Source organism: Triticum urartu, chromosome 7A, assembly GCF_056163025.1.
Source record: "Triticum urartu cultivar PI428250 chromosome 7A, HENAU_Tu73, whole genome shotgun sequence".
Taxonomy (NCBI): domain Eukaryota; kingdom Viridiplantae; phylum Streptophyta; class Magnoliopsida; order Poales; family Poaceae; genus Triticum; species Triticum urartu.
Genome location: NC_141879.1, coordinates 290,306,308 through 290,320,138, shown reverse-complemented (window position 1 = coordinate 290,320,138; position 13,831 = coordinate 290,306,308). Strand labels below are relative to the sequence as shown.

Sequence of the window (13,831 nt, the reverse complement as noted above, 5' to 3'; positions counted from 1 at the left end):
GGTATCTCTGGGCCCTCTCGGTAATGCATATCACTTAAGCCTTGCAAGCATTTCAACTAATTAGTTAGTTGCGGGATGATGTATTACGGAACGAGTAAAGAGACTTGTCGGTAACGAGATTGAAACTAGGTATTGAGATACCGACGATCGAATCTTGGGCAAGTAACATACCGATGACAAAGGGAATAACGTATGTTGTTATGCGGTCTGACCGATAAAGATCTTCGTAGAATATGTGGGAGCCAATATGAGAATCCAGGTTCCGCTATTGGTTATTGACCGGAGACGTGTCTCGGTCATGTCTACATAGTTCTCGAACCCGTAGGGTCCGCACGCTTAAACGTTTCAATGATAGTTATATTATGAGTTTATAAGTTTTGATGTACCGAAGGTTGTTCGGAGTCCCGGATGTGATCACGGACATGACGAGGAGTCTCGAAATGGTCGAGACATGAAGATTGATATATTGGAAGCCTATGTTTGGATGTCAGAAGTGTTACGGGTGAAATCGGGATTTTACCGGAGTACCGGCAGGTTACCGGACCGCCCCCCCCCCCCCCCGGGAGGTTAATGGGCCTTAGTGGGCCTTTACAGAGAAGAGGAGAGGTGGCCAGGGCTGGGCCGTGCGCCCCTCCCCCCTAGTCCGAATAGGACAAGGAGAGGGGGGTGGCGCCCCCCCTTCCTTCCTCTCTCCCTCCTCTTTTCCCCTCCTAAGTCCTAGTCCAACTAGGAAAGGGGGGAGTCCTACTCCCGGTGGGAGTAGGACTCCTCCTGGCGTGCCCTCTCTCCTGGCCGGCCGCACCCCCCCTTTATCCTTTATATACAGGGGCAGGGGGGCACCCTTGAGACACAACAATTGATCGTTTGATCTTTTAGCCGTGTGCGGTGCCCCCCTCCACCATAGTCCACCTCAATAATACTGTAGCGGTGCTTAGGCGAAGCCCTGCATCGGTAGAACTTCATCATCATCACCACGCCGTTATGCTGACAAAACTCTCCCTCAACACTTGGCTGGATCGGAGTTCGAGGGACGTCATCGGGCTGAATGTGTGCTAAACTCGGAGGTGCCGTACGTTCGGTACTTGATCGGTCGGATCGTGAAGACGTACGACTACATCAACCGCATTGTGCTAACGCTTCCGCTTTCGGTCTACGAGGGTACGTGGACAACACTCTCCCCTCTCGTTGCTATGCATCGCCATGATCTTGCGTGTGCGTAGGATTTTTTTTGAAATTACTACGTTCCCCGACAATTCGTGGAGCTGATAGACAAGCAATTCTATCAACTGAGCTGTGACGACGCCATGGTGGCCATAACGGCCGACTATCCTGGACTACTCCCTGCGTCGCACGTAAGAAAAACCAAAATCCCAACTCCAAAAAGGATCCCCTTTTATGCACCTCACCTATCGTACACATATGGTGTTTTACAGGGAAGGCATTCGGGACTCCGTGCCGAACCCGCAGCAACTCGCCAACAAGAGGCACCAGAGCCGGGTAAGCCAAAAAGGAAGGCGGTCAGGACGGAGACGCCGGCACAGAGGTATGATGCAAAACCTCACTCCGTGGTTGTCGTCTTTCTTAATATATAATGACGTCCGTGTTTCTTAGCAAAAAAAACGCTCGTCGGACTCTATCCAGAGAGGCTGCCAATCACGCCTCGACTAGTCGGGCTCCAGGGCCGGACATAGAGGCGGAAGCTAACGCGGGGCAGACGCCGGATGTTGCTCCTACAGAGGATGCGGATAGACTATCCGCTACAAATTCCAAAATGGAGAGCGCCATGAATCACAGGCGTCGCTGGGCCGTACTCCGTGATGCTTGTTTCTCACCAGAGGCATTTGATGCCTTCAGTTCTGGAGACGCGTACATCCGTGCTGCTCAAAATGGTCTAGCCAGAGCCACGGACCAGTATGTAAGGGATATACGGGTAAGCAAATCTGACGATTATATGTATCAGTAGCCCCTAAGACTTGAAACAGCTGACACAACTGATTTAAGGATCATTATTTGTGCAGGTTCTTACAGAGAAGAATTCCCAATTGTCTCAAGAGCTGGAAGAGTGCAAGGCTCGGCTAGAGGCCGCTGTTGCCGCATTGAAGGAGTCCGAGAAGGGTCCCTCTGGTAACACTTGTTTCCATTGCAAAGAATACGGGTACCAGGTAGTATGTGGCATATATGCAAATCTAACAATAGATGTTGCAGGTGGCCCCGGAGTGGATCCAGAGGCCGTGGTGGTGAATGCGGCACGTGATGATCGACAGCAAAATGCTGGCGAGCGCGTGCTTACGCGAGTCAGGTAGGAGAAAAATGATCTCCAAGACGCCAATATCTGGCTGGGCGTGGAACTAAAAGATGTTCAAGCCCAGCTTGCGGACTCCGTGAAGGAGAATAAGCGGCTTCAGCGCGGCATTTTTAGTAAGTGCTTGAACGAACTTTCAAAGGAGTTCGGCGAAGAAGCCGGTTAACAGAGTTATATCTACAGGTATGCTGACGGGTCGTCCCGCGGAAGAGATGCCCGGGTCTTCGGGTGATCTTCTACCAGAGCTGTCACAACTGCACGAGCAAGTTCAGTAGGTGATGCAGGGTATTGCCCAAGCCTTGTGGCCGTCCGCGTCCCCGCCATGAGGCATGGGGGAGCTTATAGAGAAGCTCAAGGGAGCGCGGAGGCGCTTCCGATTATGGAAGATATCAGCCTGCCGACAAGGTGTAAGGGAAGCCTGGGCTATGCTAAAGATGCGCTATACCAAAGCGGACCCAAACCACATGGCCGAGGTCGGACCTGTGGGGCCTGATGGGAAAGAGATCCCGGTTAGTTTAGTGTATGATCAAGTAGAATTAGCCGCCAATTATTCCCAACAGGATTGTAGGCTAGACAGCCTGTTGGATGGTATAGAAGAAGAGTTGAATCAGTCTTAGTGACTGTGTAATTCAAGTGACATATGTAATGTCCCTAGCCAGATTGTAAATCATTTGTCATGGCGGACCTTTTCGCTTCGACCTCTGGACCCGACAGTCCGGAGTGCATCCGAATACCCGCTTGGTTATGTAAAAATCGGGGTATGCATGGAGACCAGGCGTAGAGGTCATAAGTGCTTGAACAGACAAGTGCCCAACTAGTTATGTTATATTACATGGGTAGTAAGAAACATCTTCCAGGGAGAATAGTTCCGTTAAGGGTTCCTTTCCCTGGGTACGCATGCCCTAATGTGCATGTCAGAACTGCGAAAAGAGGCGCGGGATATAAACATCTGGGGGCATGTTTCAAATTAGATAAAAGTCATCTTTTATTCACCGACCGAATATTCCCTTAAGAACACTATCTTTTGGCTTCACCCAGTCTGAGGTACACATCCGGCTGACCCGGCAGTAACAATCGCAGAGGTGCTCCCCTTATGCCCTAGCCGAATTAACGGGAACGTAGGGCATAAATACAAGAGCCAGGCAACCCAGCTTGGCCAAAACTTAAGTCATATCGATACATATAATGGCGAAAAAAGGTACATGCGGAAGAATAACACATGTATGGGATGTAAAGCCCAGGAAAATAGTTAAATTAAGCTTCTGTATAAGAAGCCCCCAGGTATGTATAACCAGGACACAAGTATAGCCTTTAAGGGCTGTGAAGAGAGTAAAAAGGGAGAGAGAGAGAAAAGACAGATATGCAAAAAATTGACGGAGGTAAGGAGACGAACATAGAGTCCGGCGCTAGGCGTAGAATCTTCGAAGTCTGGCTGCATTCCATGGGTTTGGCTCGAGTCGATTATCCGATGCATCCCGCAGACGGTACGCTCCACCAGTCAGAACCTGGTTAATAATGAAGGGACCCTCCCATTTGGGCTTGAGTTTGTTCTTTTTCTTCTCCGACAGGCGTAGAACTAGTTCGCCAACGTTATAGGTTTTGTCCCGTACTTCTCTGATTTGATACCATCGAGCCTGTTGCTGATAGAATGCGGAACGGGCCTTTGCCACATCGCGCTCCTCCTCCAGGGCGTCCAAACTGTCCTGTCGATCGAGCTCGGCCTCTTTTTCTTCGCACATGCGCACTTGAGGTGAGTCATGAATTATGTCGCAAGGCAGAACTGCCTCTGCGTTGTACACCATAAAGAACGGTGTGTATCCGGTCATGCGATTCGGCGTGGTCCGCAGCCCCCATAGTACGGATTCGAGCTCCTCTACCCAGTGTGTGTTTGACTCCTTTAAGGACCGCACTAATTTGGGTTTAATGCCACTCATGATAAGACCGTTCGCTCGCTCGACTTGACCGTTAGTTTGCGGATGATAGACCGAAGCATAATCGAGCTTGATGCCCATGTTGCTGCACCAAAGTTTCACTTTGTCAGCTATAAAGTTCATGTCGTTGTCCGTGATGATGCTGTAGGGGACGCCATAACGGTGTACGACCCCGGATATGAAGTCTATCACTGGTCCGGATTCAGCCGTTTTGACAGGTTTGGCTTTTATCCATTTGGTGAATTTATCCACCATGACCAGTAAGTATTTTTTCTTATGGGTTCCCCCTTTAAGGGTTCCGACTATATCAAGCCCCCAGACCGCAAAGGGCCAAGTAATGGGGATTGTTTGGAGAGCGGTAGGTGGCATATGGCTTTGGTTTACAAAGAGCTGGCAACCGACACAATGCTGGACCAGATGCTGCGCATCTGCCCGGGCCGTCAGCCAATAGAAACCTGTACGGAAGGCCTTGCTTACAAGGGCCCGGGCTGCGGCGTGATGGCCGCCGAGTCCGGCATGGATTTCTACCAAAAGCTTCCGCCCTTCCTCTTCGGAGATGCACCTTTGAAGGACTCCGGTAGTGCTTTTCTTATAAAGCTCTCCCTCGTGGACCTTGTGGGCTTTAAATCGCCGCACTATGCAGTGTGCCTCATTTTGGTCCTCGGGTAGTTCCTGCCTAGTTAGGTAGGCCAGGAATGGTTTTGTCCAGGGGGCGATGACGGTCATTATTACGTGGGATGAAGGTGTTATTTCGATGGCAGAGCCTCCGATCGTGTCAGAGTGTTCGGTATCTGGTGTTGTGGTCCGGTCCGGACTATTGTTGCCGGTGTCCCCTTCCCATACCATGGATGCCTTAAATAGTTTTTCCAGGAAGATGTTAGGTGGGACAGGGTCACGTTTAGCGCCGATACGGGCGAGGATGTCCACCGCCTGGTTGTTTTCCCGAGCCACATGGTTCAATTCAAGCCCCTCGGACCGAGCTGACATTTTGAGGACGGCGTTGCGATATGCCGCCATTTTAGGATCCTTGGCATCGAAGTCTCCATTTATTTGGCATATTGCGAGGTTCGAGTCCCCACGCACCTCCAGGCGTTGAATGCCCATGGAAACTGCCATCCGGAGACCGTGTAATAGGGCCTCGTATTCGGCTGCGTTATTGGAGTCTGTATACAGTATTTGGAGTACGTATTGCACTGTATCTCCAGTGGGAGACGTTAGGATGACGCTAGCCCCCAGACCGGACAGCATTTTAGAGCCGTCAAAGTGCATGATCCAATTGGAGTATGCACCGTACTCTTTAGGGAGTTCGGCTTCTGTCCATTCGGCTACGAAATCGGCCAGTACATGCAACTTAATGGCTCGTCGTGGTTTATATGTTATGTCGAACGGGAGGAGCTCGATAGCCCATTTGGCAATCCGGCCCGTGGCATCGCAGTTGTTTATTATGTCGTTGAGTGGTACTTCGGAGGCCACCGTAATTGAACACTCTTGAAAGTAGTGTCGTAATTTCCGGGATGCCATGAATACCGCGTATGCTATCTTTTGATAATGTGGGTACCGTGATTTTCATAGAGTGAGGACGGTGGATACATAATATACCAGCTTTTGAATTGGGAATTTATGTCCGTCCATCTCTTGTTTGACGATGAGCACTGCGCTTACAACTTGGTGAGTTGCCGCTATATATAATAGCATTGGTTCGCCAACATTTGGCACGGCCAAGATTGGGTTGGTGGCTAGGGTGGCTTTTATTTCTTCCAGTCCGGCCGTGGTTGCGTCCGTCCACTCGAAGTGTTCGGTGCGCTGAAGAAGGCGATAAAGGGGGAGTGCCTTTTCTCCTAGTCGGGAGATAAAGCGGCTTAAAGCTGCCACACATCCAGTTAACTTCTGGATTTGCTTGAGGTCAGTTGGGATAGCCAACTGCGACAGAGCCCGGATTTTGGCCGGATTTGCTTCAATTCCTCTGCTGGAGACGATAAATCCCAGGAGCTTTCCGGCGGGTACGCCGAAAACGCATTTTCCGGATTGAGCTTAATGTCGTATGTTCGGAGATTGTCGAACGTGAGCCTCAAGTAGTCTATTAAGGAGTCGACGTGTCTGGTTTTAACAACCACATCGTCGATGTATGCCTCCATTGTTTTGCTGATCTGCTTTTCTAGACATGTCTGAATCATGCGCTGATACGTTAAGCAGGCGTTTTTGAGCCCGAAGGGCATTGTGTTAAAACAGAAGGGGCCGTATGGAGTGATAAATGCCGTTGCGGCTTGGTCGGACTCCGCCATCTTAATTTGGTGGTAATCGGAGTATGCGTCGAGGAAGCACAATGAGTCGTGTCCTGCGGTAGCGTCGATAATTTGATCGATGCGAGGGAGGGGGAAGGGATCCTTTGGGCAAGCCTTATTAAGGTCCTTGAAGTCGATGCATAGGCGCCAGGATTTGTCCTTATTTGGCACCATCACCAGGTTTTCTAGCCAATCCGGATGCTTTATTTCTCTGATGAATCCGGCCTCCAGTAATTTGGCTAGCTCCTCTCCCATGGCTTGTCGCTTAGGTTCGGAGAAACGCCGAAGAGTCTGCTTGACCATCCTAAATCATTTTAGAATGTTAAGGCTATGCTTGGCCAGCCTGCGTGGGATGCCTGGCATGTCTGAAGGATGCCAGGCGAATATGTCCCAATTCTCACGCAGGAACTCTCGTAGTGCGGCATCTACGGCGGGGTTTAAATGTTCCCCAATGGTTGTGGGGTCAGTTGGATGGACTTGGAATTTGACTATTTCATCCGCTAGTTTAAAGGAGGTGGACTTGGATCTTTTGTCTAGTATCACATCGTCCCTGTCCACTGTGGAGCGCAGCGCGGTTAACTCCTCCGCCACAAGGGCTTCGGATAATGCCTCGAGGGCCAGTGCAGCTGTTTTGTTCTCGGCGTGGAGTGTTATGTCCGGATCACTAGCTAGAGTGATGATTCCATTGGGTCCGGGCATTTTGAGCTTCATGTACCCGTAATGAGGTATGGCTTGAAAAATCATGAATGCCTCCCGCCCTAGAAGGGCGTGGTATCCGCTACTGAAAAGGGCCACTTGGAATGTGATCTCTTCGGACCTGTAATTCTCCGGAGTGCCGAATACCACATTAGTGTGATTTTCCCAGCGCAACGTGCCTCCCGACTAGGGATGATTCCTCGGAAGGTCGTGGTGCTTTGCTCAATACGGTTGTTGTCTATTTCCATTTTTTGAAGAGTCTCCTCATAAATGAGGTTTAATCCGCTGCCGCCATCCATGAGCACTTTAGTGAGCCGAAAGCCGTCCACAATTGGACAGAGGACCAAAGCGGCCGGTGCTCGGGCTGTTTGGAATTTAGGTTCGTCACTGGCATTGAAAGTAATGGCCGTGTCGCTCCATGGATTTATTGCTGCTACGAGGCAGACTTCGGCAAGGCTGCGGAGTGCTCGCTTACGCCTATTATTTGAGGCGAAGGTCTCGAAGACTGTTAATACTGTATTGTTATCTGCGGGAGGGTGTTCTGGGGTGTTTAGGATGAGGAGATCCTCACCGCTCTTGGCCACCTGCCGGAGTACCCAACATGCTCTAAGGCTATGTGCTGGTATGGTATCCGTTGTACTATGAATTTTGCAGGGCCCGTTAAGCCATCCCTCCAATACGGTTCCACGCCCTGTAGTAGGCTTTTGCTTCTTTGTAATTGAGTCAGGCGACTTATGAGAGTGCACCCTTTTAGTTCGGACTAGGGGTTTTGTCAGAGCCGGATTGTCCCAAAATTGTGTTTGGGTTTTCCACGCGCTTTCCATCGCACAGTATTTCCGTACTATGGCCGCCAAGTCAGCGAAGTGTGCTGTGTCACGGTGACTTATGGCATTGAGGATTCCCGTGTCTGTGCAATTGTTGCAAAAGAGTGAAATTGCGTCTTCCTCGCGACAGTCCTTGACCTTGTTCATTACAAGGAGGAATCTGGCCCAATAGTGATGTACTGTCTCTTGAGGCGCTTGCCTAATGTGGGAAAGATTGTTTGTATCTGGGTGGGTGGGTGGATATAAGTACAGACCTTGACCCAATCTGAGATCCTGGGGCAAGGGAGTTTCCGATCTTGGAATTTCGGGCTCCGGGATGTTGCTCTGCGGGTTCGGTATGCGACCTGATTCTAGGTCCAGGGTTAGGGCGATGTCCTCCCGTGAGCGGGTATCCGGCTCGGAGAGCTCGGGAATCCAGACATAGTTCGTCCTCGGGATAGAGGGAGAACCGCCGCGTTGCTCCTCCACCACCGCTATTTGATGGGTGACCGGCGGAGAGTTAATCTCCCTTTGGTCAGGTTTAAGCCCGATCCGATCATAGTCCGTAGCGACTCCCAGAGCGGCGATGCGATCCAAGAGCTCGTTCAAAGAGGAGAGCTCCATTGGGTCCATCTGCTTGGCGAATCTTGAGCCGATGTGGAGGCTATTTTCGATGCCCCGAGAAGTCATCGTCGGCGCAACGGCCGAGCGGGCGGTCATGACGAAGCCGTCTAGTCGGAGAGTTTGGCCTACAGCCAGGGCTCCCCCAGAAGTGATGTTGTCCTTGACAACGAGACGAGCCATCCCTCCTTATGATGACGGCACAGTGGAACTCTCAATGAAAGCACCAATGTCGGTGTCAAAACCGGCGGATCTCGGGTAGGGGGTCCCGAACTGTGCGTCTAAGGCGGATGGTAACAGGAGGCAGGGGACACGATGTTTACCCAGGTTCGGGCCCTCTTGATGGAGGTAATACCCTACGTCCTGCTTGATTGTTCTTGATGATATGAGTATTACAAGAGTTGATCTACCACCAGATCGTAGAGGCTAAACCCTAGAAGCTAGCCTATGGTATGATTGTATGTTGTCCTATGGACTAAACCCTCCGGTTTATATAGACACCGGAGGGGGCTAGGGTTACACAAAGTCAGTTACAAGGGAGGAGATCTACATATCTGTATTGCCTAGCTTGCCTTCCACGCCAAGGAGAGTCCCATCCGGACACAGGACGAAGTCTTCAATCTTGGATCTTCATAGTCCAACAGTCCGGCCAAAGGATATAGTCCGGCTGTCCGGAGACCCCCTAATCCAGGACTCCCTCAACGAGTACATCAACCGTGTTGTCATAACGCTTCCTCTTTCGGTCTACGAGGGTACGTGGACAACACTCTCCCCTCTCATTGCTATGCATCACCTAGATGGATCTTGCGTGTGCGTAGGAATTTTTTTGAAATTGTCGCGTTCCCAGCACCTGTATGGCCTGACAGAAACTGGTCTTGCACCTAGAATTAGAGGAATATGGTGGTCTTGCATTCTTCTAGGAGGAAGGCCAGTGGGGGCCTGAAAAACTGTAGGAAACTTGTCCAACACTACTTATATTTTAGGACAAACTAAAGAATTGGCAGAACACTGAATCAGGGACAAGGATATCACTGTAAGTGCAAACTCAGAAGGCAACAGGCCTTGCAAAGTAACTGTTCTGCTAGACTGTTGAACTGACATCCACTTTTGAATCCAATCAACTTGCATAGGACTATGTTGAGCCAACCAGTCAAGGCCCAAAATACCATCATAAGTGGACAACTATAAAAGCCTGAAACCAGAAGAGAAAACAGCATCACAACAACTCCATTTGCACTATCGTAACATCTGAGAATACTGCAACGATGCTCCTCCGTCCACTGTAACAGAAACTGCAGCAGTATCCTGGACATCCACCAACATAGGAGCAAAAGAACTATCTATGAACGAATGAGTGTTGCCTGAGTCCACCAATAAAACTAGAGTGTGCCCTTGTAACTGAATTTCCAACTATAGGGATGGAGCATTGGGGTCCTTGCCCATGGCAATAGCTGATAAATGCATGTCGTGACCAGAAGTTGTATCATACTCATAACTATCTGACTGGAGAGATTCCATCGACTAAACATGATCGATCAGTTCTTGCACAAAATGCAACTGGACCGTTGACTTACACACATGATCACGAGACCATTTTTCTCCTCAAACGAAACAAAGCCCTTTAGACTTGCGGTAAGAGCGCAGTGCAAACCACTTATCGTCAGCTAGTGTTGTTTTCAGAGTTTCAGACTGACGCCGATCTTCACTGACACGGGGCTTGGGAGGAAGAGGAAGTGGGAATGGAGCAGACCTCATTCCTGCAGACGAGTTGATATGTGTTACTCCTTCCCCAAGCTCCTCGTGCATTAAGGCCAAATCATAGGCCGAATCTAGATCCTTGGGCTTATAAAGTGCCACTGCAACTCGAACACCTAGTTTGAGTCCATCTAGGAAACGAGTGGTGTAGTGTAAAGTACTAGGAACTTCCTCATATGCATATAACTGATCATACAAGTCAACGAATCTATCCACATAATCAACAACTGTTCTAGTCTGGGATATACGAAAGAGCTGGCGGAGCAGTGTCTGATGTTAATTTCTGCCAAAGCGACACTGCAAACTGCAGCAAAATTTAGACCAGGACATATTTGGAGACCTACATTGCACTGATTCCAACCATCGAGCTGCTGCTCCATCAAACTAAGACGTCGCTAGCAAGATCCATCTGTATTGTGGAGTATTCCAGAGTTTGAACTAATCTTCGCACTGGGTTTGCCACAACCTCGGGTTCGCGCCATCGAAACAAGGAAGATCAGCACGAACACCAAACAAGAACACATCAGCAGTATCTTGGTAACCCGAATCACCGATAGGAGGAGAACGAGCACGGAAATTAGAATCACGCGCACCTCTGACCGGAGGAGGGACATAAGTGTTATGTGCCTTCCCTTAGTGTTCCTGATTGATGCCAAGGGAGTCGGAAGCGGCACCTCAACCACTCCCAACCATCCTTGATGACGAGGGCTCGACGCGCCCAGTTGGTTCCCTCGGGCGCTCGCCGCGGACTTGCTCGATCTCGAGCGCGAACTCGTCCTGCATGCCATCCACCCACGCCGACAGCAGAGCATCGAGCGCCGTCGTGTTCGCCTGGATGAGCTTGTCGACGGCTTGGAGGAGATTGTCGCCGTGCTGCTTGAAGCGTTGGTCCAAGTCGGCGGTGAAATCCGCCCGCAAAAGTGCGTATAGCCGCGCCCTTCCTTGGACAACTTGTCCATCGCCTCCACTCGCCGCCGATCTCGCCACCGCGTCCCATGGTGATGCCGCGTAACCTCGAGGACCGCCAAATCTGATACCAACCATAAGCAGCACACTTGGATCGGGGAAGATTAGGGATTCGAATTTGAATTGGGGAAAAGTATTCCGTAGCTATCCACCCATCCACCCTCACAGCTATTCGTTTACACCGGCCGAAGCCGTCATCCAATTCCTAGCCAACCAATTACAGAGTGAGGTCGATGCCTATTTAAACCAGTGACTTTTAACACAGTTAATGGGCCAGGCTGTAGTCCTTGAGCCATCACGGTGGGTTGGTCGTTCTCTTGGGCCGCCGGGCCGGCCCATCACCTCGCTTGAATTCTTCTGCGCCATCTTCAATTACCGGATCCGCTACAGGGCCTTGATCGGCAACAGCTTGCCTCGACTGAACCAGCGGTTCAGTCCCATCCTTGGCGATGCTGACAACGAGCTCCTGCTAGGAGCGGTCATAGGCATGCGGGCACGGCAGCATGCATATATTCCACGGGCACGAGCGACCACAGCCAGCTCATGCAGGCGGCGTCGCCGGCGTGCAAGCTTCCACCTGGGAGGAGCCTTGGGCGTGAGTTCGGGCGTGGGAGCTGGATCCTCTAACATTCGAAGGGAAGTCAGGTAAGCTACAGTAATCTTAGCCCATGAACAGTGCTCATTTCAATTTCAAAAGATGGGTTTCAATTTCTAAAAGATCAATTTCAATTCGTGACATACCAAGTTCAAATTTTTTAGAAGACTAATTTCAATTTTTTAAAAAATTCATTTTCAATTTCATAAGCTCCCTGACTTTCCTTCTCTTTTTTACACAAGAAGAACACTTTAGCTGTGTGACTTCCCTTGAGCATGCCAGAGTGATGTAGAGCATCCTATGGACATCACCATGTCAAGAGTCCATTTGGCAAGTGACATGTGCGACATCTACTTCACATACATAAAGGTGAATCATCTCCTTTACATGTGCTCACTTGACCCCTTCGAGGATGGTATGCTACTTGACACCCCTCTCGTGTGCATGCATAGGTATTGTCGGAACACTACGGACGACGACGAGGAGTGCAAGTGCCAAGGAACAACTACACCATCCGCGAGGGAAGCAAGGAAGCAACGACGGAAGAATACGGAGACAGCTTCTAGGACCCGGACATCCGGCCCTGGCCCGGACATCCGGCCCTGGCCCGGACATTCGGCCCCTGGACGTGTCACCAGCAGCAAGGAGCCAGCGGTCAAGTCTACAGGGCCCGAACATCCGGCGACCAGCCCGGACATCCGGCGTGTCCCGAGCCCCCGGACATCCGGCCTCCGGCCCGAAAATCCAGACCCCGCCATTCCAGAGAGCAACAAGGTTGGACCCTGCCAGCCCGGACATCCGGCCCCGGCGCCCGGACATCCGGCGTCTCGGGAAGGCCCGGACATCCGGCCCGACGCCCGGACATCCGGCCCCCCAGCCTGCATGTAGCGCATCTGGGCTGTGGCCCATGTACCCCTTCGCCCCTTAGACTATATATACTCCCCCTCCACCTACGTTTTAGGGTTAGCATTGTGATAGCTCATTTGAGAGATAGAGCTTCGCTCATCCATATCGGATCTACTCCACGAGAGAGACCGCGGCCCCTCTACGGAGAAGATCCACCTTTGCATTCAAGACCCCTCACGGGAAGATCCCCTTGTGGATTCAAGACCTCCTCACGGAGAAGAACCGGTTACCTCTTGTATCGTCCGTTGTTGACTTTGGATCTTGTATCTTCCTTTGTGTTCATGGATCTAGCGCATGTATGATCATATTTGTTGGTTTCTCATGTTCCTCTCGTGTTTTTCCCCTCGTTTCCATACTCGTGTTCTTCGTGTTCATCGCGGGATCCTCTCCTTTCATGAAAGATCGGGCCACTAGGGTTCTACCCTACATCATCTTGGTATCTAGAGCAAGGTTGATCACGATTTCGGAGTCTCCCCTCTTTATTTTCTAGCCTAATTTTGTTGATTTCGTCCTAAATTTGAAAATTCCCCACAAAAATAGCCCCGAAAATGTTTTGTGATTTGTTGGTGAGATGATGTTTTGTTGATTTTGATCCATGGATTTGCTTGGTTTCGAGTGGATCTAGCATATCCCCAAGTTTCCCCACTTTCCATCCACGAAATCCCATCAATTTTGCCCCCAAAATCATCTATTTCCGCTCAAAATCGAGTTTCGAAGTCCAAATCGAGATCTGGATTCGTCGGGCCAGACATCCGGGCCATCGGGCTGGACATCCGGCTCCTGGAGCACCAAATCTTCTCGGTTCTGGACAGACAGCCCCGGAAATCCGGGCTCCACCCCGGACATCCGGCCCTTGGGATTTCAGCCTCCCCCATTTCATCGTTTTGTCCATAACTAATTCATCCGGAGTCCGTTTTTGACGTTCTTTAGCTCGTTGAAAAGCTCTTGACACCCCCTTCCCACAAAAATACTAC

General features: G+C 50.6%; 1 pseudogene; it reads right to left on the bottom strand.

The window, feature by feature from the left end:
- Positions 1–9,871: 9,871 nt before the first annotated feature.
- On the bottom strand, positions 9,872–11,349 carry LOC147959342 (uncharacterized; annotated as a pseudogene).
- Positions 11,350–13,831: the final 2,482 nt, after the last annotated feature.